This window comes from Rhinichthys klamathensis, unplaced genomic scaffold (assembly GCF_029890125.1).
Source record: "Rhinichthys klamathensis goyatoka isolate OS25496 unplaced genomic scaffold, OSU_Roscu_1.1 h1tg000014l_1, whole genome shotgun sequence".
NCBI classification, from domain to species: Eukaryota; Metazoa; Chordata; class Actinopteri; order Cypriniformes; family Leuciscidae; genus Rhinichthys; species Rhinichthys klamathensis.
Window position 1 is genome coordinate 846,937 of NW_026606566.1, and position 19,411 is coordinate 866,347.

General features: G+C 47.9%; 26 non-coding genes across 26 annotated transcripts; all 26 read right to left on the reverse strand.

Moving 5' to 3' along the window:
• Positions 1-578: 578 nt before the first annotated feature.
• Positions 579-685, reverse strand: LOC130105537 (U6 spliceosomal RNA). The gene has a single exon (XR_008809626.1). It is a non-coding gene; the product is annotated as a U6 spliceosomal RNA (small nuclear RNA).
• A 642-nt stretch (positions 686-1,327) lies between these two features.
• Positions 1,328-1,434, reverse strand: LOC130105543 (U6 spliceosomal RNA). The gene has a single exon (XR_008809627.1). It is a non-coding gene; the product is annotated as a U6 spliceosomal RNA (small nuclear RNA).
• Positions 1,435-2,048: 614 nt separating this feature from the next.
• On the reverse strand, positions 2,049-2,155 carry LOC130105170 (U6 spliceosomal RNA). Its single transcript, XR_008809558.1, has one exon. It is a non-coding gene; the product is annotated as a U6 spliceosomal RNA (small nuclear RNA).
• A 643-nt stretch (positions 2,156-2,798) lies between these two features.
• On the reverse strand, positions 2,799-2,905 carry LOC130105549 (U6 spliceosomal RNA). Its single transcript, XR_008809629.1, has one exon. It is a non-coding gene; the product is annotated as a U6 spliceosomal RNA (small nuclear RNA).
• Positions 2,906-3,547: 642 nt separating this feature from the next.
• LOC130105553 (U6 spliceosomal RNA) lies at positions 3,548-3,654 on the reverse strand. Its single transcript, XR_008809630.1, has one exon. It is a non-coding gene; the product is annotated as a U6 spliceosomal RNA (small nuclear RNA).
• Positions 3,655-4,268: 614 nt separating this feature from the next.
• Positions 4,269-4,375, reverse strand: LOC130105281 (U6 spliceosomal RNA). The gene has a single exon (XR_008809569.1). It is a non-coding gene; the product is annotated as a U6 spliceosomal RNA (small nuclear RNA).
• A 635-nt stretch (positions 4,376-5,010) lies between these two features.
• Positions 5,011-5,117, reverse strand: LOC130105555 (U6 spliceosomal RNA). The gene has a single exon (XR_008809632.1). It is a non-coding gene; the product is annotated as a U6 spliceosomal RNA (small nuclear RNA).
• Positions 5,118-5,759: 642 nt separating this feature from the next.
• On the reverse strand, positions 5,760-5,866 carry LOC130105562 (U6 spliceosomal RNA). Its single transcript, XR_008809636.1, has one exon. It is a non-coding gene; the product is annotated as a U6 spliceosomal RNA (small nuclear RNA).
• Positions 5,867-6,480: 614 nt separating this feature from the next.
• On the reverse strand, positions 6,481-6,587 carry LOC130105570 (U6 spliceosomal RNA). Its single transcript, XR_008809637.1, has one exon. It is a non-coding gene; the product is annotated as a U6 spliceosomal RNA (small nuclear RNA).
• Positions 6,588-7,222: 635 nt separating this feature from the next.
• Positions 7,223-7,329, reverse strand: LOC130105577 (U6 spliceosomal RNA). The gene has a single exon (XR_008809638.1). It is a non-coding gene; the product is annotated as a U6 spliceosomal RNA (small nuclear RNA).
• Positions 7,330-7,971: 642 nt separating this feature from the next.
• On the reverse strand, positions 7,972-8,078 carry LOC130105582 (U6 spliceosomal RNA). The gene has a single exon (XR_008809639.1). It is a non-coding gene; the product is annotated as a U6 spliceosomal RNA (small nuclear RNA).
• Positions 8,079-8,720: 642 nt separating this feature from the next.
• On the reverse strand, positions 8,721-8,827 carry LOC130104759 (U6 spliceosomal RNA). Its single transcript, XR_008809517.1, has one exon. It is a non-coding gene; the product is annotated as a U6 spliceosomal RNA (small nuclear RNA).
• Positions 8,828-9,462: 635 nt separating this feature from the next.
• LOC130104771 (U6 spliceosomal RNA) lies at positions 9,463-9,569 on the reverse strand. The gene has a single exon (XR_008809518.1). It is a non-coding gene; the product is annotated as a U6 spliceosomal RNA (small nuclear RNA).
• Positions 9,570-10,211: 642 nt separating this feature from the next.
• LOC130104782 (U6 spliceosomal RNA) lies at positions 10,212-10,318 on the reverse strand. The gene has a single exon (XR_008809519.1). It is a non-coding gene; the product is annotated as a U6 spliceosomal RNA (small nuclear RNA).
• Positions 10,319-10,960: 642 nt separating this feature from the next.
• Positions 10,961-11,067, reverse strand: LOC130104793 (U6 spliceosomal RNA). The gene has a single exon (XR_008809520.1). It is a non-coding gene; the product is annotated as a U6 spliceosomal RNA (small nuclear RNA).
• Positions 11,068-11,709: 642 nt separating this feature from the next.
• Positions 11,710-11,816, reverse strand: LOC130104804 (U6 spliceosomal RNA). The gene has a single exon (XR_008809521.1). It is a non-coding gene; the product is annotated as a U6 spliceosomal RNA (small nuclear RNA).
• Positions 11,817-12,430: 614 nt separating this feature from the next.
• LOC130104815 (U6 spliceosomal RNA) lies at positions 12,431-12,537 on the reverse strand. The gene has a single exon (XR_008809522.1). It is a non-coding gene; the product is annotated as a U6 spliceosomal RNA (small nuclear RNA).
• Positions 12,538-13,180: 643 nt separating this feature from the next.
• LOC130104826 (U6 spliceosomal RNA) lies at positions 13,181-13,287 on the reverse strand. The gene has a single exon (XR_008809524.1). It is a non-coding gene; the product is annotated as a U6 spliceosomal RNA (small nuclear RNA).
• Positions 13,288-13,930: 643 nt separating this feature from the next.
• Positions 13,931-14,037, reverse strand: LOC130104837 (U6 spliceosomal RNA). Its single transcript, XR_008809525.1, has one exon. It is a non-coding gene; the product is annotated as a U6 spliceosomal RNA (small nuclear RNA).
• Positions 14,038-14,651: 614 nt separating this feature from the next.
• On the reverse strand, positions 14,652-14,758 carry LOC130105181 (U6 spliceosomal RNA). Its single transcript, XR_008809559.1, has one exon. It is a non-coding gene; the product is annotated as a U6 spliceosomal RNA (small nuclear RNA).
• Positions 14,759-15,401: 643 nt separating this feature from the next.
• Positions 15,402-15,508, reverse strand: LOC130104848 (U6 spliceosomal RNA). The gene has a single exon (XR_008809526.1). It is a non-coding gene; the product is annotated as a U6 spliceosomal RNA (small nuclear RNA).
• Positions 15,509-16,122: 614 nt separating this feature from the next.
• LOC130105192 (U6 spliceosomal RNA) lies at positions 16,123-16,229 on the reverse strand. The gene has a single exon (XR_008809560.1). It is a non-coding gene; the product is annotated as a U6 spliceosomal RNA (small nuclear RNA).
• A 643-nt stretch (positions 16,230-16,872) lies between these two features.
• Positions 16,873-16,979, reverse strand: LOC130104859 (U6 spliceosomal RNA). Its single transcript, XR_008809527.1, has one exon. It is a non-coding gene; the product is annotated as a U6 spliceosomal RNA (small nuclear RNA).
• Positions 16,980-17,621: 642 nt separating this feature from the next.
• Positions 17,622-17,728, reverse strand: LOC130104870 (U6 spliceosomal RNA). The gene has a single exon (XR_008809528.1). It is a non-coding gene; the product is annotated as a U6 spliceosomal RNA (small nuclear RNA).
• A 614-nt stretch (positions 17,729-18,342) lies between these two features.
• LOC130105284 (U6 spliceosomal RNA) lies at positions 18,343-18,449 on the reverse strand. Its single transcript, XR_008809570.1, has one exon. It is a non-coding gene; the product is annotated as a U6 spliceosomal RNA (small nuclear RNA).
• Positions 18,450-19,084: 635 nt separating this feature from the next.
• LOC130104882 (U6 spliceosomal RNA) lies at positions 19,085-19,191 on the reverse strand. Its single transcript, XR_008809529.1, has one exon. It is a non-coding gene; the product is annotated as a U6 spliceosomal RNA (small nuclear RNA).
• Positions 19,192-19,411: the final 220 nt, after the last annotated feature.

Genomic DNA, 19,411 nt, shown 5'->3' on the forward strand with positions numbered 1-19,411 from the left:
GGGTTCCAGCGAGCTATCACCAAGGTGGTAGGGCCCAGCGAGCCATCTACTGAAAGAATGGGGTGGCCAGACTTATCGATGGTACCAAAATACAAGCTCTGAATGGGCTGTGTCCTCCAGGTTTTCGAGAAAGAAATGAGTTGGCGGAAAGTGGAAAACAGGAAAATGCTTTGCTGTCTGTGCCAAGGTTCAATGCACTCGATGTAACTGGACACGATCTATCGCAGCAGGAGGAGTTAATCCTCTGGAGACCTTTAGGCAGAGGCCCTCGGCGACGCGACAGAAACAAAACCGTGAAGGACTCCACAGATTTTTTCCTTTGATTTATTCTTTGATTTTTTTCTCTGAATCGGTCTACTTTCAGCATAGGCGCTGCCTTAACAAGCAACAAACACAGCCTCATTTGAGGCATATGTATGGGGTCGAACCCTGTTCCCTGTCGGCATCTGCTGAAGGAAGGGAGTGGACACACTTTGCTGGAAAAATGAGAGTGCCCTATAGACATTGGAGATGCACCAGTTCTTGACACAAGAGATCAAGAATCCAGAATCCAGTGAAGCAGGCTTGATCACAGCTGCAAAAATATGGAGCGCTTCACGGATTTGCGTGTCATCCTTTCGCAGGGGCCATGCTAATCTTCTCTGTATCGATCCAATTTTAGTATATGTGCTGCCTTAGCAAGCACGATCCTGGTTGCCCGCCCAAGGCATATGTACACCTCGGGTTCCAGCGAGCTATCACCAAGGTGGTAGGGCCCAGCGAGCCATCTACTGAAAGAATGGGGTGGGCAGACTTATCGATGGTACCAAAATACAAGCTCTGAATGGGCTGTGTCCTCCAGGTTTTCGAGAAAGAAATGAGTTGGCGGAAAGTGGAAAACAGGAAAATGCTTTGCTGTCTGTGCCAAGGTTCCATGCACTCGATGTAACTGGACACGATCTATCGCAGCAGGAGGAGTTAATCCTCTGGAGACCTTTAGGCAGAGGCCCTCGGCCACGCGAGAGAAAAAAAACCGTGAAGGACTCCACAGATTTTTTCCTTTGATTTATTCTTTGATTTTTTTCTCTGAATCGGTCTACTTTCAGCATAGGCGCTGCCTTAACAAGCAACAAACACAGCCTCATTTGAGGCATATGTATGGGGTCGAACCCTGTTCCCTGTCGGCATCTGCTGAAGAAAGGGAGTGGACACACTTTGCTGGAAAAATGAGAGTGCCCTATAGACATTGGAGATGCACCAGTTCTTGACACAAGAGATCAAGAATGAAAATAAATAGTGGCAGGAAGGTATGAATCAAGTCCAGTGAAGCAGGCTTGATCACAGCTGCAAAAATATGGAGCGCTTCACGGATTTGCGTGTCATCCTTTCGCAGGGGCCATGCTAATCTTCTCTGTATCGATCCAATTTTAGTATATGTGCTGCCTTAGCAAGCACGATCCTGGTGGCCCGCCCAAGGCATATGTACACCTCGGGTTCCAGCGAGCTATCACCAAGGTGGTAGGGCCCAGCGAGCCATCTACTGAAAGAATGGGGTGGGCAGACTTATCGATGGTACCAAAATACAAGCTCTGAATGGGCTGTGTCCTCCAGGTTTTCGAGAAAGAAATGAGTTGGCGGAAAGTGGAAAACAGGAAAATGCTTTGCTGTCTGTGCCAAGGTTCCATGCACTCGATGTAACTGGACACGATCTATCGCAGCAGGAGGAGTTAATCCTCTGGAGACCTTTAGGCAGAGGCCCTCGGCCACGCGACAGAAACAAAACCGTGAAGGACTCCACAGATTTTTTCCTTTGATTTATTCTTTGATTTTTTTCTCTGAATCGGTCTACTTTCAGCATAGGCGCTGCCTTAACAAGCAACAAACACAGCCTCATTTGAGGCATATGTATGGGGTCGAACCCTGTTCCCTGTCGGCATCTGCTGAAGAAAGGGAGTGGACACACTTTGCTGGAAAAATGAGAGTGCCCTATAGACATTGGAGATGCACCAGTTCTTGACACAAGAGATCAAGGATCCAGAATCCAGTGAAGCAGGCTTTATCACAGCTGCAAAAATATGGAGCGCTTCACGGATTTCCGTGTCATCCTTTCGCAGGGGCCATGCTAATCTTCTCTGTATCGATCCAATTTTAGTATATGTGCTGCCTTAGCAAGCACGATCCTGGCTGCCCGCCCAAGGCATATGTACACCTCGGGTTCCAGCGAGCTATCACCAAGGTGGTAGGGCCCAGCGAGCCATCTACTGAAAGAATGGGGTGGGCAGACTTATCGATGGTACCAAAATACAAGCTCTGAATGGGCTGTGTCCTCCAGGTTTTCGAGAAAGAAATGAGTTGGCGGAAAGTGGAAAACAGGAAAATGCTTTGCTGTCTGTGCCAAGGTTCCATGCACTCGATGTAACTGGACACGATCTATCGCAGCAGGAGGAGTTAATCCTCTGGAGACCTTTAGGCAGAGGCCCTCGGCCACGCGAGAGAAAAAAAAACCGTGAAGGACTCCACAGATTTTTTCCTTTGATTGATTTTTTGATTTTTTTCTCTGAATCGGTCTACTTTCAGCATAGGCGCTGCCTTAACAAGCAACAAACACAGCCTCATTTGAGGCATATGTATGGGGTCGAACCCTGTTCCCTGTCGGCATCTGCTGAAGAAAGGGAGTGGACACACTTTGCTGGAAAAATGAGAGTGCCCTATAGACATTGGAGATGCACCAGTTCTTGACACAAGAGATCAAGAATGAAAATAAATAGTGGCAGGAAGGTATGAATCAAGTCCAGTGAAGCAGGCTTGATCACAGCTGGAAAAATATGGAGCGCTTCACGGATTTGCGTGTCATCCTTTCGCAGGGGCCATGCTAATCTTCTCTGTATCGATCCAATTTTAGTATATGTGCTGCCTTAGCAAGCACGATCCTGGCGGCCCGCCCAAGGCATATGTACACCTCGGGTTCCAGCGAGCTATCACCAAGGTGGTAGGGCCCAGCGAGCCATTTACTGAAAGAATGGGGTGGGCAGACTTATCGATGGTACCAAAATACAAGCTCTGAATGGGCTGTGTCCTCCAGGTTTTCAAGAAAGAAATGAGTTGGCGGAAAGTGGAAAACAGGAAAATGCTTTGCTGTCTGTGCCAAGGTTCCATGCACTCGATGTAACTGGACACGATCTATCGCAGCAGGAGGAGTTAATCCTCTGGAGACCTTTAGGCAGAGGCCCTCGGCCACGCGACAGAAACAAAACCGTGAAGGACTCCACAGATTTTTTCCTTTGATTTATTCTTTGATTTTTTTCTCTGAATCGGTCTACTTTCAGCATAGGCGCTGCCTTAACAAGCAACAAACACAGCCTCATTTGAGGCATATGTATGGGGTCGAACCCTGTTCCCTGTCGGCATCTGCTGAAGAAAGGGAGTGGACACACTTTGCTGGAAAAATGAGAGTGCACTATAGACATTGGAGATGCACGAGTTCTTGACACAAGAGATCAAGAATGAACATAAATAGTGGCAGGAAGGTATGAATCAAGTCCACTGAAGCAGGCTTGATCACAGCTGCAAAAATATGGAGCGCTTCACGGATTTGCGTGTCATCCTTTCGCAGGGGCCATGCTAATCTTCTCTGTATCGATCCAATTTTAGTATATGTGCTGCCTTAGCAAGCACGATCCTGGCGGCCCGCCCAAGGCATATGTACACCTCGGGTTCCAGCGAGCTATCACCAAGGTGGTAGGGCCCAGCGAGCCATCTACTGAAAGAATGGGGTGGCCAGACTTATCGATGGTACCAAAATACAAGCTCTGAATGGGCTGTGTCCTCCAGGTTTTCGAGAAAGAAATGAGTTGGCGGAAAGTGGAAAACAGGAAAATGCTTTGCTGTCTGTGCCAAGGTTCAATGCACTCGATGTAACTGGACACGATCTATCGCAGCAGGAGGAGTTAATCCTCTGGAGACCTTTAGGCAGAGGCCCTCGGCCACGCGACAGAAACAAAACCGTGAAGGACTCCACAGATTTTTTCCTTTGATTTATTCTTTGATTTTTTTCTCTGAATCGGTCTACTTTCAGCATAGGCGCTGCCTTAACAAGCAACAAACACAGCCTCATTTGAGGCATATGTATGGGGTCGAACCCTGTTCCCTGTCGGCATCTGCTGAAGAAAGGGAGTGGACACACTTTGCTGGAAAAATGAGAGTGCCCTATAGACATTGGAGATGCACCAGTTCTTGACACAAGAGATCAAGAATCCAGAATCCAGTGAAGCAGGCTTGATCACAGCTGCAAAAATATGGAGCGCTTCACGGATTTGCGTGTTATCCTTTCGCAGGGGCCATGCTAATCTTCTCTGTATCGATCCAATTTTAGTATATGTGCTGCCTTAGCAAGCACGATCCTGGCTGCCCGCCCAAGGCATATGTACACCTCGGGTTCCAGCGAGCTATCACCAAGGTGGTAGGGCCCAGCGAGCCATCTACTGAAAGAATGGGGTGGGCAGACTTATCGATGGTACCAAAATACAAGCTCTGAATGGGCTGTGTCCTCCAGGTTTTCGAGAAAGAAATGAGTTGGCGGAAAGTGGAAAACAGGAAAATGCTTTGCTGTCTGTGCCAAGGTTCCATGCACTCGATGTAACTGGACACGATCTATCGCAGCAGGAGGAGTTAATCCTCTGGAGACCTTAAGGCAGAGGCCCTCGGCCACGCGAGAGAAAAAAAACCGTGAAGGACTCCACAGATTTTTTCCTTTGATTTATTCTTTGATTTTTTTCTCTGAATCGGTCTACTTTCAGCATAGGCGCTGCCTTAACAAGCAACAAACACAGCCTCATTTGAGGCATATGTATGGGGTCGAACCCTGTTGGCATCTGCTGAAGAAAGGGAGTGGACACACTTTGCTGGAAAAATGAGAGTGCCCTATAGACATTGGAGATGCACCAGTTCTTGACACAAGAGATCAAGAATGAAAATAAATAGTGGCAGGAAGGTATGAATCAAGTCCAGTGAAGCAGGCTTGATCACAGCTGCAAAAATATGGAGCGCTTCACGGATTTGCGTGTCATCCTTTCGCAGGGGCCATGCTAATCTTCTCTGTATCGATCCAATTTTAGTATATGTGCTGCCTTAGCAAGCACGATCCTGGCGGCCCGCCCAAGGCATATGTACACCTCGGGTTCCAGCGAGCTATCACCAAGGTGGTAGGGCCCAGCGAGCCATCTACTGAAAGAATGGGGTGGGCAGACTTATCGATGGTACCAAAATACAAGCTCTGAATGGGCTGTGTCCTCCAGGTTTTCAAGAAAGAAATGAGTTGGCGGAAAGTGGAATACAGGAAAATGCTTTGCTGTCTGTGCCAAGGTTCCATGCACTCGATGTAACTGGACACGATCTATCGCAGCAGGAGGAGTTAATCCTCTGGAGACCTTTAGGCAGAGGCCCTCGGCCACGCGACAGAAACAAAACCGTGAAGGACTCCACAGATTTTTTCCTTTGATTTATTCTTTGATTTTTTTCTCTGAATCGGTCTACTTTCAGCATAGGCGCTGCCTTAACAAGCAACAAACACAGCCTCATTTGAGGCATATGTATGGGGTCGAACCCTGTTCCCTGTCGGCATCTGCTGAAGGAAGGGAGTGGACACACTTTGCTGGAAAAATGAGAGTGCCCTATAGACATTGGAGATGCACCAGTTCTTGACACAAGAGATCAAGAATGAAAATAAATAGTGGCAGGAAGGTATGAATCAAGTCCACTGAAGCAGGCTTGATCACAGCTGCAAAAATATGGAGCGCTTCACGGATTTGCGTGTCATCCTTTCGCAGGGGCCATGCTAATCTTCTCTGTATCGATCCAATTTTAGTATATGTGCTGCCTTAGCAAGCACGATCCTGGCGCCCCGCCCAAGGCATATGTACACCTCGGGTTCCAGCGAGCTATCACCAAGGTGGTAGGGCCCAGCGAGCCATCTACTGAAAGAATGGGGTGGCCAGACTTATCGATGGTACCAAAATACAAGCTCTGAATGGGCTGTGTCCTCCAGGTTTTCGAGAAAGAAATGAGTTGGCGGAAAGTGGAAAACAGGAAAATGCTTTGCTGTCTGTGCCAAGGTTCAATGCACTCGATGTAACTGGACACGATCTATCGCAGCAGGAGGAGTTAATCCTCTGGAGACCTTTAGGCAGAGGCCCTCGGCGACGCGACAGAAACAAAACCGTGAAGGACTCCACAGATTTTTTCCTTTGATTTATTCTTTGATTTTTTTCTCTGAATCGGTCTACTTTCAGCATAGGCGCTGCCTTAACAAGCAACAAACACAGCCTCATTTGAGGCATATGTATGGGGTCGAACCCTGTTCCCTGTCGGCATCTGCTGAAGGAAGGGAGTGGACACACTTTGCTGGAAAAATGAGAGTGCCCTATAGACATTGGAGATGCACCAGTTCTTGACACAAGAGATCAAGAATCCAGAATCCAGTGAAGCAGGCTTGATCACAGCTGCAAAAATATGGAGCGCTTCACGGATTTGCGTGTCATCCTTTCGCAGGGGCCATGCTAATCTTCTCTGTATCGATCCAATTTTAGTATATGTGCTGCCTTAGCAAGCACGATCCTGGTTGCCCGCCCAAGGCATATGTACACCTCGGGTTCCAGCGAGCTATCACCAAGGTGGTAGGGCCCAGCGAGCCATCTACTGAAAGAATGGGGTGGGCAGACTTATCGATGGTACCAAAATACAAGCTCTGAATGGGCTGTGTCCTCCAGGTTTTCGAGAAAGAAATGAGTTGGCGGAAAGTGGAAAACAGGAAAATGCTTTGCTGTCTGTGCCAAGGTTCCATGCACTCGATGTAACTGGACACGATCTATCGCAGCAGGAGGAGTTAATCCTCTGGAGACCTTTAGGCAGAGGCCCTCGGCCACGCGAGAGAAAAAAAACCGTGAAGGACTCCACAGATTTTTTCCTTTGATTTATTCTTTGATTTTTTTCTCTGAATCGGTCTACTTTCAGCATAGGCGCTGCCTTAACAAGCAACAAACACAGCCTCATTTGAGGCATATGTATGGGGTCGAACCCTGTTGGCATCTGCTGAAGAAAGGGAGTGGACACACTTTGCTGGAAAAATGAGAGTGCCCTATAGACATTGGAGATGCACCAGTTCTTGACACAAGAGATCAAGAATGAAAATAAATAGTGGCAGGAAGGTATGAATCAAGTCCAGTGAAGCAGGCTTGATCACAGCTGCAAAAATATGGAGCGCTTCACGGATTTGCGTGTCATCCTTTCGCAGGGGCCATGCTAATCTTCTCTGTATCGATCCAATTTTAGTATATGTGCTGCCTTAGCAAGCACGATCCTGGCGGCCCGCCCAAGGCATATGTACACCTCGGGTTCCAGCGAGCTATCACCAAGGTGGTAGGGCCCAGCGAGCCATCTACTGAAAGAATGGGGTGGGCACACTTATCGATGGTACCAAAATACAAGCTCTGAATGGGCTGTGTCCTCCAGGTTTTCGAGAAAGAAATGAGTTGGCGGAAAGTGGAAAACAGGAAAATGCTTTGCTGTCTGTGCCAAGGTTCCATGCACTCGATGTAACTGGACACGATCTATCGCAGCAGGAGGAGTTAATCCTCTGGAGACCTTTAGGCAGAGGCCCTCGGCCACGCGACAGAAACAAAACCGTGAAGGACTCCACAGATTTTTTCCTTTGATTTATTTTTTGATTTTTTTCTCTGAATCGGTCTACTTTCAGCATAGGCGCTGCCTTAACAAGCAACAAACACAGCCTCATTTGAGGCATATGTATGGGGTCGAACCCTATTCCCTGTCGGCATCTGCTGAAGAAAGGGAGTGGACACACTTTGCTGGAAAAATGAGAGTGCCCTATAGACATTGGAGATGCACCAGTTCTTGACACAAGAGATCAAGAATGAAAATAAATAGTGGCAGGAAGGTATGAATCAAGTCCAGTGAAGCAGGCTTGATCACAGCTGGAAAAATATGGAGCGCTTCACGGATTTGCGTGTCATCCTTTCGCAGGGGCCATGCTAATCTTCTCTGTATCGATCCAATTTTAGTATATGTGCTGCCTTAGCAAGCACGATCCTGGCGGCACGCCCAAGGCATATGTACACCTCGGGTCCCAGCGAGCTATCACCAAGGTGGTAGGGCCCAGCGAGCCATCTACTGAAAGAATGGGGTGGGCAGATTTATCGATGGTACCAAAATACAAGCTCTGAATGGGCTGTGTCCTCCAGGTTTTCGAGAAAGAAATGAGTTGGCGGAAAGTGGAAAACAGGAAAATGCTTTGCTGTCTGTGCCAAGGTTCCATGCACTCGATGTAACTGGACACGATCTATCGCAGCAGGAGGAGTTAATCCTCTGGAGACCTTTAGGCAGAGGCCCTCGGCCACGCGACAGAAACAAAACCGTGAAGGACTCCACAGATTTTTTCCTTTGATTTATTCTTTGATTTTTTTCTCTGAATCGGTCTACTTTCAGCATAGGCGCTGCCTTAACAAGCAACAAACACAGCCTCATTTGAGGCATATGTATGGGGTGGAACCCTGTTCCCTGTCGGCATCTGCTGAAGAAAGGGAGTGAACACACTTTGCTGGAAAAATGAGAGTGCCCTAAAGACATTGGAGATGCACCAGTTCTTGACACAAGAGATCAAGAATGAAAATAAATAGTGGCAGGAAGGTATGAATCAAGTCCAGTGAAGCAGGCTTGATCACAGCTGCAAAAATATGGAGCGCTTCACGGATTTGCGTGTCATCCTTTCGCAGGGGCCATGCTAATCTTCTCTGTATCGATCCAATTTTAGTATATGTGCTGCCTTAGCAAGCACGATCCTGGTGGCCCGCCCAAGGCATATGTACACCTTGGGTTCCAGCGAGCTATCACCAAGGTGGTAGGGCCCAGCGAGCCATCTACTGAAAGAATGGGGTGGGCAGACTTATCGATGGTACCAAAATACAAGCTCTGAATGGGCTGTGTCCTCCAGGTTTTCGAGAAAGAAATGAGTTGGCGGAAAGTGGAAAACAGGAAAATGCTTTGCTGTCTGTGCCAAGGTTCCATGCACTCGATGTAACTGGACACGATCTATCGCAGCAGGAGGAGTTAATCCTCTGGAGACCTTTAGGCAGAGGCCCTCGGCCACGCGACAGAAACAAAACCGTGAAGGACTCCACAGATTTTTTCCTTTGATTTATTCTTTGATTTTTTTCTCTGAATCGGTCTACTTTCAGCATAGGCGCTGCCTTAACAAGCAACAAACACAGCCTCATTTGAGGCATATGTATGGGGTCGAACCCTGTTGGCATCTGCTGAAGAAAGGGAGTGGACACACTTTGCTGGAAAAATGAGAGTGCCCTATAGACATTGGAGATGCACCAGTTCTTGACACAAGAGATCAAGAATGAAAATAAATAGTGGCAGGAAGGTATGAATCAAGTCCAGTGAAGCAGGCTTGTTCACAGCTGCAAAAATATGGAGCGCTTCACGGATTTGCGTGTCATCCTTTCGCAGGGGCCATGCTAATCTTCTCTGTATCGATCCAATTTTAGTATATGTGCTGCCTTAGCAAGCACGATCCTGGTGGCCCGCCCAAGGCATATTTACACCTCGGGTTCCAGCGAGCTATCACCAAGGTGGTAGGGCCCAGCGAGCCATCTACTGAAAGAATGGGGTGGGCAGACTTATCGATGGTACCAAAATACAAGCTCTGAATGGGCTGTGTCCTCCAGGTTTTCGAGAAAGAAATGAGTTGGCGGAAAGTGGAAAACAGGAAAATGCTTTGCTGTCTGTGCCAAGGTTCCATGCACTCGATGTAACTGGACACGATCTATCGCAGCAGGAGGAGTTAATCCTCTGGAGACCTTTAGGCAGAGGCCCTCGGCCACGCGACAGAAACAAAACCGTGAAGGACTCCACAGATTTTTTCCTTTGATTTATTCTTTGATTTTTTTCTCTGAATCGGTCTACTTTCAGCATAGGCGCTGCCTTAACAAGCAACAAACACAGCCTCATTTGAGGCATATGTATGGGGTCGAACCCTGTTCCCTGTCGGCATCTGCTGAAGAAAGGGAGTGGACACACTTTGCTGGAAAAATGAGAGTGCCCTATAGACATTGGAGATGCACCAGTTCTTGACACAAGAGATCAAGAATGAAAATAAATAGTGGCAGGAAGGTATGAATCAAGTCCAGTGAAGCAGGCTTGATCACAGCTGCAAAAATATGGAGCGCTTCACGGATTTGCGTGTCATCCTTTCGCAGGGGCCATGCTAATCTTCTCTGTATCGATCCAATTTTAGTATATGTGCTGCCTTAGCAAGCACGATCCTGGCGGCCCGCCCAAGGCATATGTACACCTCGGGTTCCAGCGAGCTATCACCAAGGTGGTAGGGCCCAGCGAGCCATCTACTGAAAGAATGGGGTGGGCACACTTATCGATGGTACCAAAATACAAGCTCTGAATGGGCTGTGTCCTCCAGGTTTTCGAGAAAGAAATGAGTTGGCGGAAAGTGGAAAACAGGAAAATGCTTTGCTGTCTGTGCCAAGGTTCCATGCACTCGATGTAACTGGACACGATCTATCGCAGCAGGAGGAGTTAATCCTCTGGAGACCTTTAGGCAGAGGCCCTCGGCCACGCGACAGAAACAAAACCGTGAAGGACTCCACAGATTTTTTCCTTTGATTTATTCTTTGATTTTTTTCTCTGAATCGGTCTACTTTCAGCATAGGCGCTGCCTTAACAAGCAACAAACACAGCCTCATTTGAGGCATATGTATGGGGTCGAACCCTGTTCCCTGTCGGCATCTGCTGAAGAAAGGGAGTGGACACACTTTGCTGGAAAAATGAGAGTGCCCTATAGACATTGGAGATGCACCAGTTCTTGACACAAGAGATCAAGAATGAAAATAAATAGTGGCAGGAAGGTATGAATCAAGTCCAGTGAAGCAGGCTTGATCACAGCTGCAAAAATATGGAGCGCTTCACGGATTTGCGTGTCATCCTTTCGCAGGGGCCATGCTAATCTTCTCTGTATCGATCCAATTTTAGTATATGTGCTGCCTTAGCAAGCACGATCCTGGCGGCCCGCCCAAGGCATATGTACACCTCGGGTTCCAGCGAGCTATCACCAAGGTGGTAGGGCCCAGCGAGCCATCTACTGAAAGAATGGGGTGGGCAGACTTATCGATGGTACCAAAATACAAGCTCTGAATGGGCTGTGTCCTCCAGGTTTTCGAGAAAGAAATGAGTTGGCGGAAAGTGGAAAACAGGAAAATGCTTTGCTGTCTGTGCCAAGGTTCCATGCACTCGATGTAACTGGACACGATCTATCGCAGCAGGAGGAGTTAATCCTCTGGAGACCTTTAGGCAGAGGCCCTCGGCCACGCGAGAGAAAAAAAACCGTGAAGGACTCCACAGATTTTTTCCTTTGATTTATTCTTTGATTTTTTTCTCTGAATCGGTCTACTTTCAGCATAGGCGCTGCCTTAACAAGCAACAAACACAGCCTCATTTGAGGCATATGTATGGGGTCGAACCCTGTTCCCTGTCGGCATCTGCTGAAGAAAGGGAGTGGACACACTTTGCTGGAAAAATGAGAGTGCCCTATAGACATTGGAGATGCACCAGTTCTTGACACAAGAGATCAAGAATGAAAATAAATAGTGGCAGGAAGGTATGAATCAAGTCCAGTGAAGCAGGCTTGATCACAGCTGCAAAAATATGGAGCGCTTCACGGATTTGCGTGTCATCCTTTCGCAGGGGCCATGCTAATCTTCTCTGTATCGATCCAATTTTAGTATATGTGCTGCCTTAGCAAGCACGATCCTGGCGGCCCGCCCAAGGCATATGTACACCTCGGGTTCCAGCGAGCTATCACCAAGGTGGTAGGGCCCAGCGAGCCATCTACTGAAAGAATGGGGTGGGCAGACTTATCGATGGTACCAAAATACAAGCTCTGAATGGGCTGTGTCCTCCAGGTTTTCAAGAAAGAAATGAGTTGGCGGAAAGTGGAAAACAGGAAAATGCTTTGCTGTCTGTGCCAAGGTTCCATGCACTCGATGTAACTGGACACGATCTATCGCAGCAGGAGGAGTTAATCCTCTGGAGACCTTTAGGCAGAGGCCCTCGGCCACGCGACAGAAACAAAACCGTGAAGGACTCCACAGATTTTTTCCTTTGATTTATTCTTTGATTTTTTTCTCTGAATCGGTCTACTTTCAGCATAGGCGCTGCCTTAACAAGCAACAAACACAGCCTCATTTGAGGCATATGTATGGGGTCGAACCCTGTTCCCTGTCGGCATCTGCTGAAGAAAGGGAGTGGACACACTTTGCTGGAAAAATGAGAGTGCCCTATAGACATTGGAGATGCACCAGTTCTTGACACAAGAGATCAAGGATCCAGAATCCAGTGAAGCAGGCTTTATCACAGCTGCAAAAATATGGAGCGCTTCACGGATTTGCGTGTCATCCTTTCGCAGGGGCCATGCTAATCTTCTCTGTATCGATCCAATTTTAGTATATGTGCTGCCTTAGCAAGCACGATCCTGGCTGCCCGCCCAAGGCATATGTACACCTCGGGTTCCAGCGAGCTATCACCAAGGTGGTAGGGCCCAGCGAGCCATCTACTGAAAGAATGGGGTGGGCAGACTTATCGATGGTACCAAAATACAAGCTCTGAATGGGCTGTGTCCTCCAGGTTTTCGAGAAAGAAATGAGTTGGCGGAAAGTGGAAAACAGGAAAATGCTTTGCTGTCTGTGCCAAGGTTCCATGCACTCGATGTAACTGGACACGATCTATCGCAGCAGGAGGAGTTAATCCTCTGGAGACCTTTAGGCAGAGGCCCTCGGCCACGCGAGAGAAAAAAAAACCGTGAAGGACTCCACAGATTTTTTCCTTTGATTTATTTTTTGATTTTTTTCTCTGAATCGGTCTACTTTCAGCATAGGCGCTGCCTTAACAAGCAACAAACACAGCCTCATTTGAGGCATATGTATGGGGTCGAACCCTGTTCCCTGTCGGCATCTGCTGAAGAAAGGGAGTGGACACACTTTGCTGGAAAAATGAGAGTGCCCTATAGACATTGGAGATGCACCAGTTCTTGACACAAGAGATCAAGAATGAAAATAAATAGTGGCAGGAAGGTATGAATCAAGTCCAGTGAAGCAGGCTTGATCACAGCTGGAAAAATATGGAGCGCTTCACGGATTTGCGTGTCATCCTTTCGCAGGGGCCATGCTAATCTTCTCTGTATCGATCCAATTTTAGTATATGTGCTGCCTTAGCAAGCACGATCCTGGCGGCCCGCCCAAGGCATATGTACACCTCGGGTTCCAGCGAGCTATCACCAAGGTGGTAGGGCCCAGCGAGCCATCTACTGAAAGAATGGGGTGGCCAGACTTATCGATGGTACCAAAATACAAGCTCTGAATGGGCTGTGTCCTCCAGGTTTTCGAGAAAGAAATGAGTTGGCGGAAAGTGGAAAACAGGAAAATGCTTTGCTGTCTGTGCCAAGGTTCCATGCACTCGATGTAACTGGACACGATCTATCGCAGCAGGAGGAGTTAATCCTCTGGAGACCTTTAGGCAGAGGCCCTCGGCCACGCGAGAGAAAATAAAACCGTGAAGGACTCCACAGATTTTTTCCTTTGATTGATTTTTTGATTTTTTTCTCTGAATCGGTCTACTTTCAGCATAGGCGCTGCCTTAACAAGCAACAAACACAGCCTCATTTGAGGCATATGTATGGGGTCGAACCCTGTTCCCTGTCGGCATCTGCTGAAGAAAGGGAGTGGACACACTTTGCTGGAAAAATGAGAGTGCCCTATAGACATTGGAGATGCACCAGTTCTTGACACAAGAGATCAAGAATGAAAATAAATAGTGGCAGGAAGGTATGAATCAAGTCCAGTGAAGCAGGCTTGATCACAGCTGCAAAAATATGGAGCGCTTCACGGATTTGCGTGTCATCCTTTCGCAGGGGCCATGCTAATCTTCTCTGTATCGATCCAATTTTAGTATATGTGCTGCCTTAGCAAGCACGATCCTGGCGGCCCGCCCAAGGCATATGTACACCTCGGGTTCCAGCGAGCTATCACCAAGGTGGTAGGGCCCAGCGAGCCATCTACTGAAAGAATGGGGTGGGCAGACTTATCGATGGTACCAAAATACAAGCTCTGAATGGGCTGTGTCCTCCAGGTTTTCGAGAAAGAAATGAGTTGGCGGAAAGTGGAAAACAGGAAAATGCTTTGCTGTCTGTGCCAAGGTTCCATGCACTCGATGTAACTGGACACGATCTATCGCAGCAGGAGGAGTTAATCCTCTGGAGACCTTTAGGCAGAGGCCCTCGGCCACGCGACAGAAACAAAACCGTGAAGGACTCCACAGATTTTTTCCTTTGATTTATTCTTTGATTTTTTTCTCTGAATCGGTCTACTTTCAGCATAGGCGCTGCCTTAACAAGCAACAAACACAGCCTCATTTGAGGCATATGTATGGGGTCGAACCCTGTTCCCTGTCGGCATCTGCTGAAGAAAGGGAGTGGACACACTTTGCTGGAAAAATGAGAGTGCCCTATAGACATTGGAGATGCACCAGTTCTTGACACAAGAGATCAAGGATCCAGAATCCAGTGAAGCAGGCTTTATCACAGCTGCAAAAATATGGAGCGCTTCACGGATTTCCGTGTCATCCTTTCGCAGGGGCCATGCTAATCTTCTCTGTATCGATCCAATTTTAGTATATGTGCTGCCTTAGCAAGCACGATCCTGGCTGCCCGCCCAAGGCATATGTACACCTCGGGTTCCAGCGAGCTATCACCAAGGTGGTAGGGCCCAGCGAGCCATCTACTGAAAGAATGGGGTGGGCAGACTTATCGATGGTACCAAAATACAAGCTCTGAATGGGCTGTGTCCTCCAGGTTTTCGAGAAAGAAATGAGTTGGCGGAAAGTGGAAAACAGGAAAATGCTTTGCTGTCTGTGCCAAGGTTCCATGCACTCGATGTAACTGGACACGATCTATCGCAGCAGGAGGAGTTAATCCTCTGGAGACCTTTAGGCAGAGGCCCTCGGCCACGCGAGAGAAAAAAAAACCGTGAAGGACTCCACAGATTTTTTCCTTTGATTGATTTTTGGATTTTTTTCTCTGAATCGGTCTACTTTCAGCATAGGCGCTGCCTTAACAAGCAACAAACACAGCCTCATTTGAGGCATATGTATGGGGTCGAACCCTGTTCCCTGTCGGCATCTGCTGAAGAAAGGGAGTGGACACACTTTGCTGGAAAAATGAGAGTGCCCTATAGACATTGGAGATGCACCAGTTCTTGACACAAGAGATCAAGAATGAAAATAAATAGTGGCAGGAAGGTATGAATCAAGTCCAGTGAAGCAGGCTTGATCACAGCTGCAAAAATATGGAGCGCTTCACGGATTTGCGTGTCATCCTTTCGCAGGGGCCATGCTAATCTTCTCTGTATCGATCCAATTTTAGTATATGTGCTGCCTTAGCAAGCACGATCCTGGCGGCCCGCCCAAGGCATATGTACACCTCGGGTTCCAGCGAGCTATCACCAAGGTGGTAGGGCCCAGCGAGCCATCTACTGAAAGAATGGGGTGGGCAGACTTATCGATGGTACCAAAATACAAGCTCTGAATGGGCTGTGTCCTCCAGGTTTTCGAGAAAGAAATGAGTTGGCGGAAAGTGGAAAACAGGAAAATGCTTTGCTGTCTGTGCCAAGGTTCCATGCACTCGATGTAACTGGACACGATCTATCGCAGCAGGAGGAGTTAATCCTCTGGAGACCTTTAGGCAGAGGCCCTCGGCCACGCGACAGAAACAAAACCGTGAAGGACTCCACAGATTTTTTCCTTTGATTTATTCTTTGATTTTTTTCTCTGAATCGGTCTACTTTCAGCATAGGCGCTGCCTTAACAAGCAACAAACACAGCCTCATTTGAGGCATATGTATGGGGTCGAACCCTGTTCCCTGTCGGCATCTGCTGAAGAAAGGGAGTGGACACACTTTGCTGGAAAAATGAGAGTGCCCTATAGACATTGGAGATGCACCAGTTCTTGACACAAGAGATCAAGGATCCAGAATCCAGTGAAGCAGGCTTTATCACAGCTGCAAAAATATGGAGCGCTTCACGGATTTCCGTGTCATCCTTTCGCAGGGGCCATGCTAATCTTCTCTGTATCGATCCAATTTTAGTATATGTGCTGCCTTAGCAAGCACGATCCTGGCTGCCCGCCCAAGGCATATGTACACCTCGGGTTCCAGCGAGCTATCACCAAGGTGGTAGGGCCCAGCGAGCCATCTACTGAAAGAATGGGGTGGGCAGACTTATCGATGGTACCAAAATACAAGCTCTGAATGGGCTGTGTCCTCCAGGTTTTCGAGAAAGAAATGAGTTGGCGGAAAGTGGAAAACAGGAAAATGCTTTGCTGTCTGTGCCAAGGTTCCATGCACTCGATGTAACTGGACACGATCTATCGCAGCAGGAGGAGTTAATCCTCTGGAGACCTTTAGGCAGAGGCCCTCGGCCACGCGAGAGAAAAAAAAACCGTGAAGGACTCCACAGATTTTTTCCTTTGATTGATTTTTGGATTTTTTTCTCTGAATCGGTCTACTTTCAGCATAGGCGCTGCCTTAACAAGCAACAAACACAGCCTCATTTGAGGCATATGTATGGGGTCGAACCCTGTTCCCTGTCGGCATCTGCTGAAGAAAGGGAGTGGACACACTTTGCTGGAAAAATGAGAGTGCCCTATAGACATTGGAGATGCACCAGTTCTTGACACAAGAGATCAAGAATGAAAATAAATAGTGGCAGGAAGGTATGAATCAAGTCCAGTGAAGCAGGCTTGATCACAGCTGGAAAAATATGGAGCGCTTCACGGATTTGCGTGTCATCCTTTCGCAGGGGCCATGCTAATCTTCTCTGTATCGATCCAATTTTAGTATATGTGCTGCCTTAGCAAGCACGATCCTGGTGGCCCGCCCAAGGCATATGTACACCTCGGGTTCCAGCGAGCTATCACCAAGGTGGTAGGGCCCAGCGAGCCATTTACTGAAAGAATGGGGTGGGCAGACTTATCGATGGTACCAAAATACAAGCTCTGAATGGGCTGTGTCCTCCAGGTTTTCAAGAAAGAAATGAGTTGGCGGAAAGTGGAAAACAGGAAAATGCTTTGCTGTCTGTGCCAAGGTTCCATGCACTCGATGTAACTGGACACGATCTATCGCAGCAGGAGGAGTTAATCCTCTGGAGACCTTTAGGCAGAGGCCCTCGGCCACGCGACAGAAACAAAACCGTGAAGGACTCCACAGATTTTTTCCTTTGATTTATTCTTTGATTTTTTTCTCTGAATCGGTCTACTTTCAGCATAGGCGCTGCCTTAACAAGCAACAAACACAGCCTCATTTGAGGCATATGTATGGGGTCGAACCCTGTTCCCTGTCGGCATCTGCTGAAGAAAGGGAGTGGACACACTTTGCTGGAAAAATGAGAGTGCACTATAGACATTGGAGATGCACGAGTTCTTGACACAAGAGATCAAGAATGAACATAAATAGTGGCAGGAAGGTATGAATCAAGTCCACTGAAGCAGGCTTGATCACAGCTGCAAAAATATGGAGCGCTTCACGGATTTGCGTGTCATCCTTTCGCAGGGGCCATGCTAATCTTCTCTGTATCGATCCAATTTTAGTATATGTGCTGCCTTAGCAAGCACGATCCTGGCGGCCCGCCCAAGGCATATGTACACCTCGGGTTCCAGCGAGCTATCACCAAGGTGGTAGGGCCCAGCGAGCCATCTACTGAAAGAATGGGGTGGCCAGACTTATCGATGGTACCAAAATACAAGCTCTGAATGGGCTGTGTCCTCCAGGTTTTCGAGAAAGAAATGAGTTGGCGGAAAGTGGAAAACAGGAAAATGCTTTGCTGTCTGTGCCAAGGTTCAATGCACTCGATGTAACTGGACACGATCTATCGCAGCAGGAGGAGTTAATCCTCTGGAGACCTTTAGGCAGAGGCCCTCGGCCACGCGACAGAAACAAAACCGTGAAGGACTCCACAGATTTTTTCCTTTGATTTATTCTTTGATTTTTTTCTCTGAATCGGTCTACTTTCAGCATAGGCGCTGCCTTAACAAGCAACAAACACAGCCTCATTTGAGGCATATGTATGGGGTCGAACCCTGTTCCCTGTCGGCATCTGCTGAAGAAAGGGAGTGGACACACTTTGCTGGAAAAATGAGAGTGCCCTATAGACATTGGAGATGCACCAGTTCTTGACACAAGAGATCAAGAATCCAGAATCCAGTGAAGCAGGCTTGATCACAGCTGCAAAAATATGGAGCGCTTCACGGATTTGCGTGTTATCCTTTCGCAGGGGCCATGCTAATCTTCTCTGTATCGATCCAATTTTAGTATATGTGCTGCCTTAGCAAGCACGATCCTGGCTGCCCGCCCAAGGCATATGTACACCTCGGGTTCCAGCGAGCTATCACCAAGGTGGTAGGGCCCAGCGAGCCATCTACTGAAAGAATGGGGTGGGCAGACTTATCGATGGTACCAAAATACAAGCTCTGAATGGGCTGTGTCCTCCAGGTTTTCGAGAAAGAAATGAGTTGGCGGAAAGTGGAAAACAGGAAAATGCTTTGCTGTCTGTGCCAAGGTTCCATGCACTCGATGTAACTGGACACGATCTATCGCAGCAGGAGGAGTTAATCCTCTGGAGACCTTAAGGCAGAGGCCCTCGGCCACGCGAGAGAAAAAAAACCGTGAAGGACTCCACAGATTTTTTCCTTTGATTTATTCTTTGATTTTTTTCTCTGAATCGGTCTACTTTCAGCATAGGCGCTGCCTTAACAAGCAACAAACACAGCCTCATTTGAGGCATATGTATGGGGTCGAACCCTGTTGGCATCTGCTGAAGAAAGGGAGTGGACACACTTTGCTGGAAAAATGAGAGTGCCCTATAGACATTGGAGATGCACCAGTTCTTGACACAAGAGATCAAGAATGAAAATAAATAGTGGCAGGAAGGTATGAATCAAGTCCAGTGAAGCAGGCTTGATCACAGCTGCAAAAATATGGAGCGCTTCACGGATTTGCGTGTCATCCTTTCGCAGGGGCCATGCTAATCTTCTCTGTATCGATCCAATTTTAGTATATGTGCTGCCTTAGCAAGCACGATCCTGGCGGCCCGCCCAAGGCATATGTACACCTCGGGTTCCAGCGAGCTATCACCAAGGTGGTAGGGCCCAGCGAGCCATCTACTGAAAGAATGGGGTGGGCACACTTATCGATGGTACCAAAATACAAGCTCTGAATGGGCTGTGTCCTCCAGGTTTTCGAGAAAGAAATGAGTTGGCGGAAAGTGGAAAACAGGAAAATGCTTTGCTGTCTGTGCC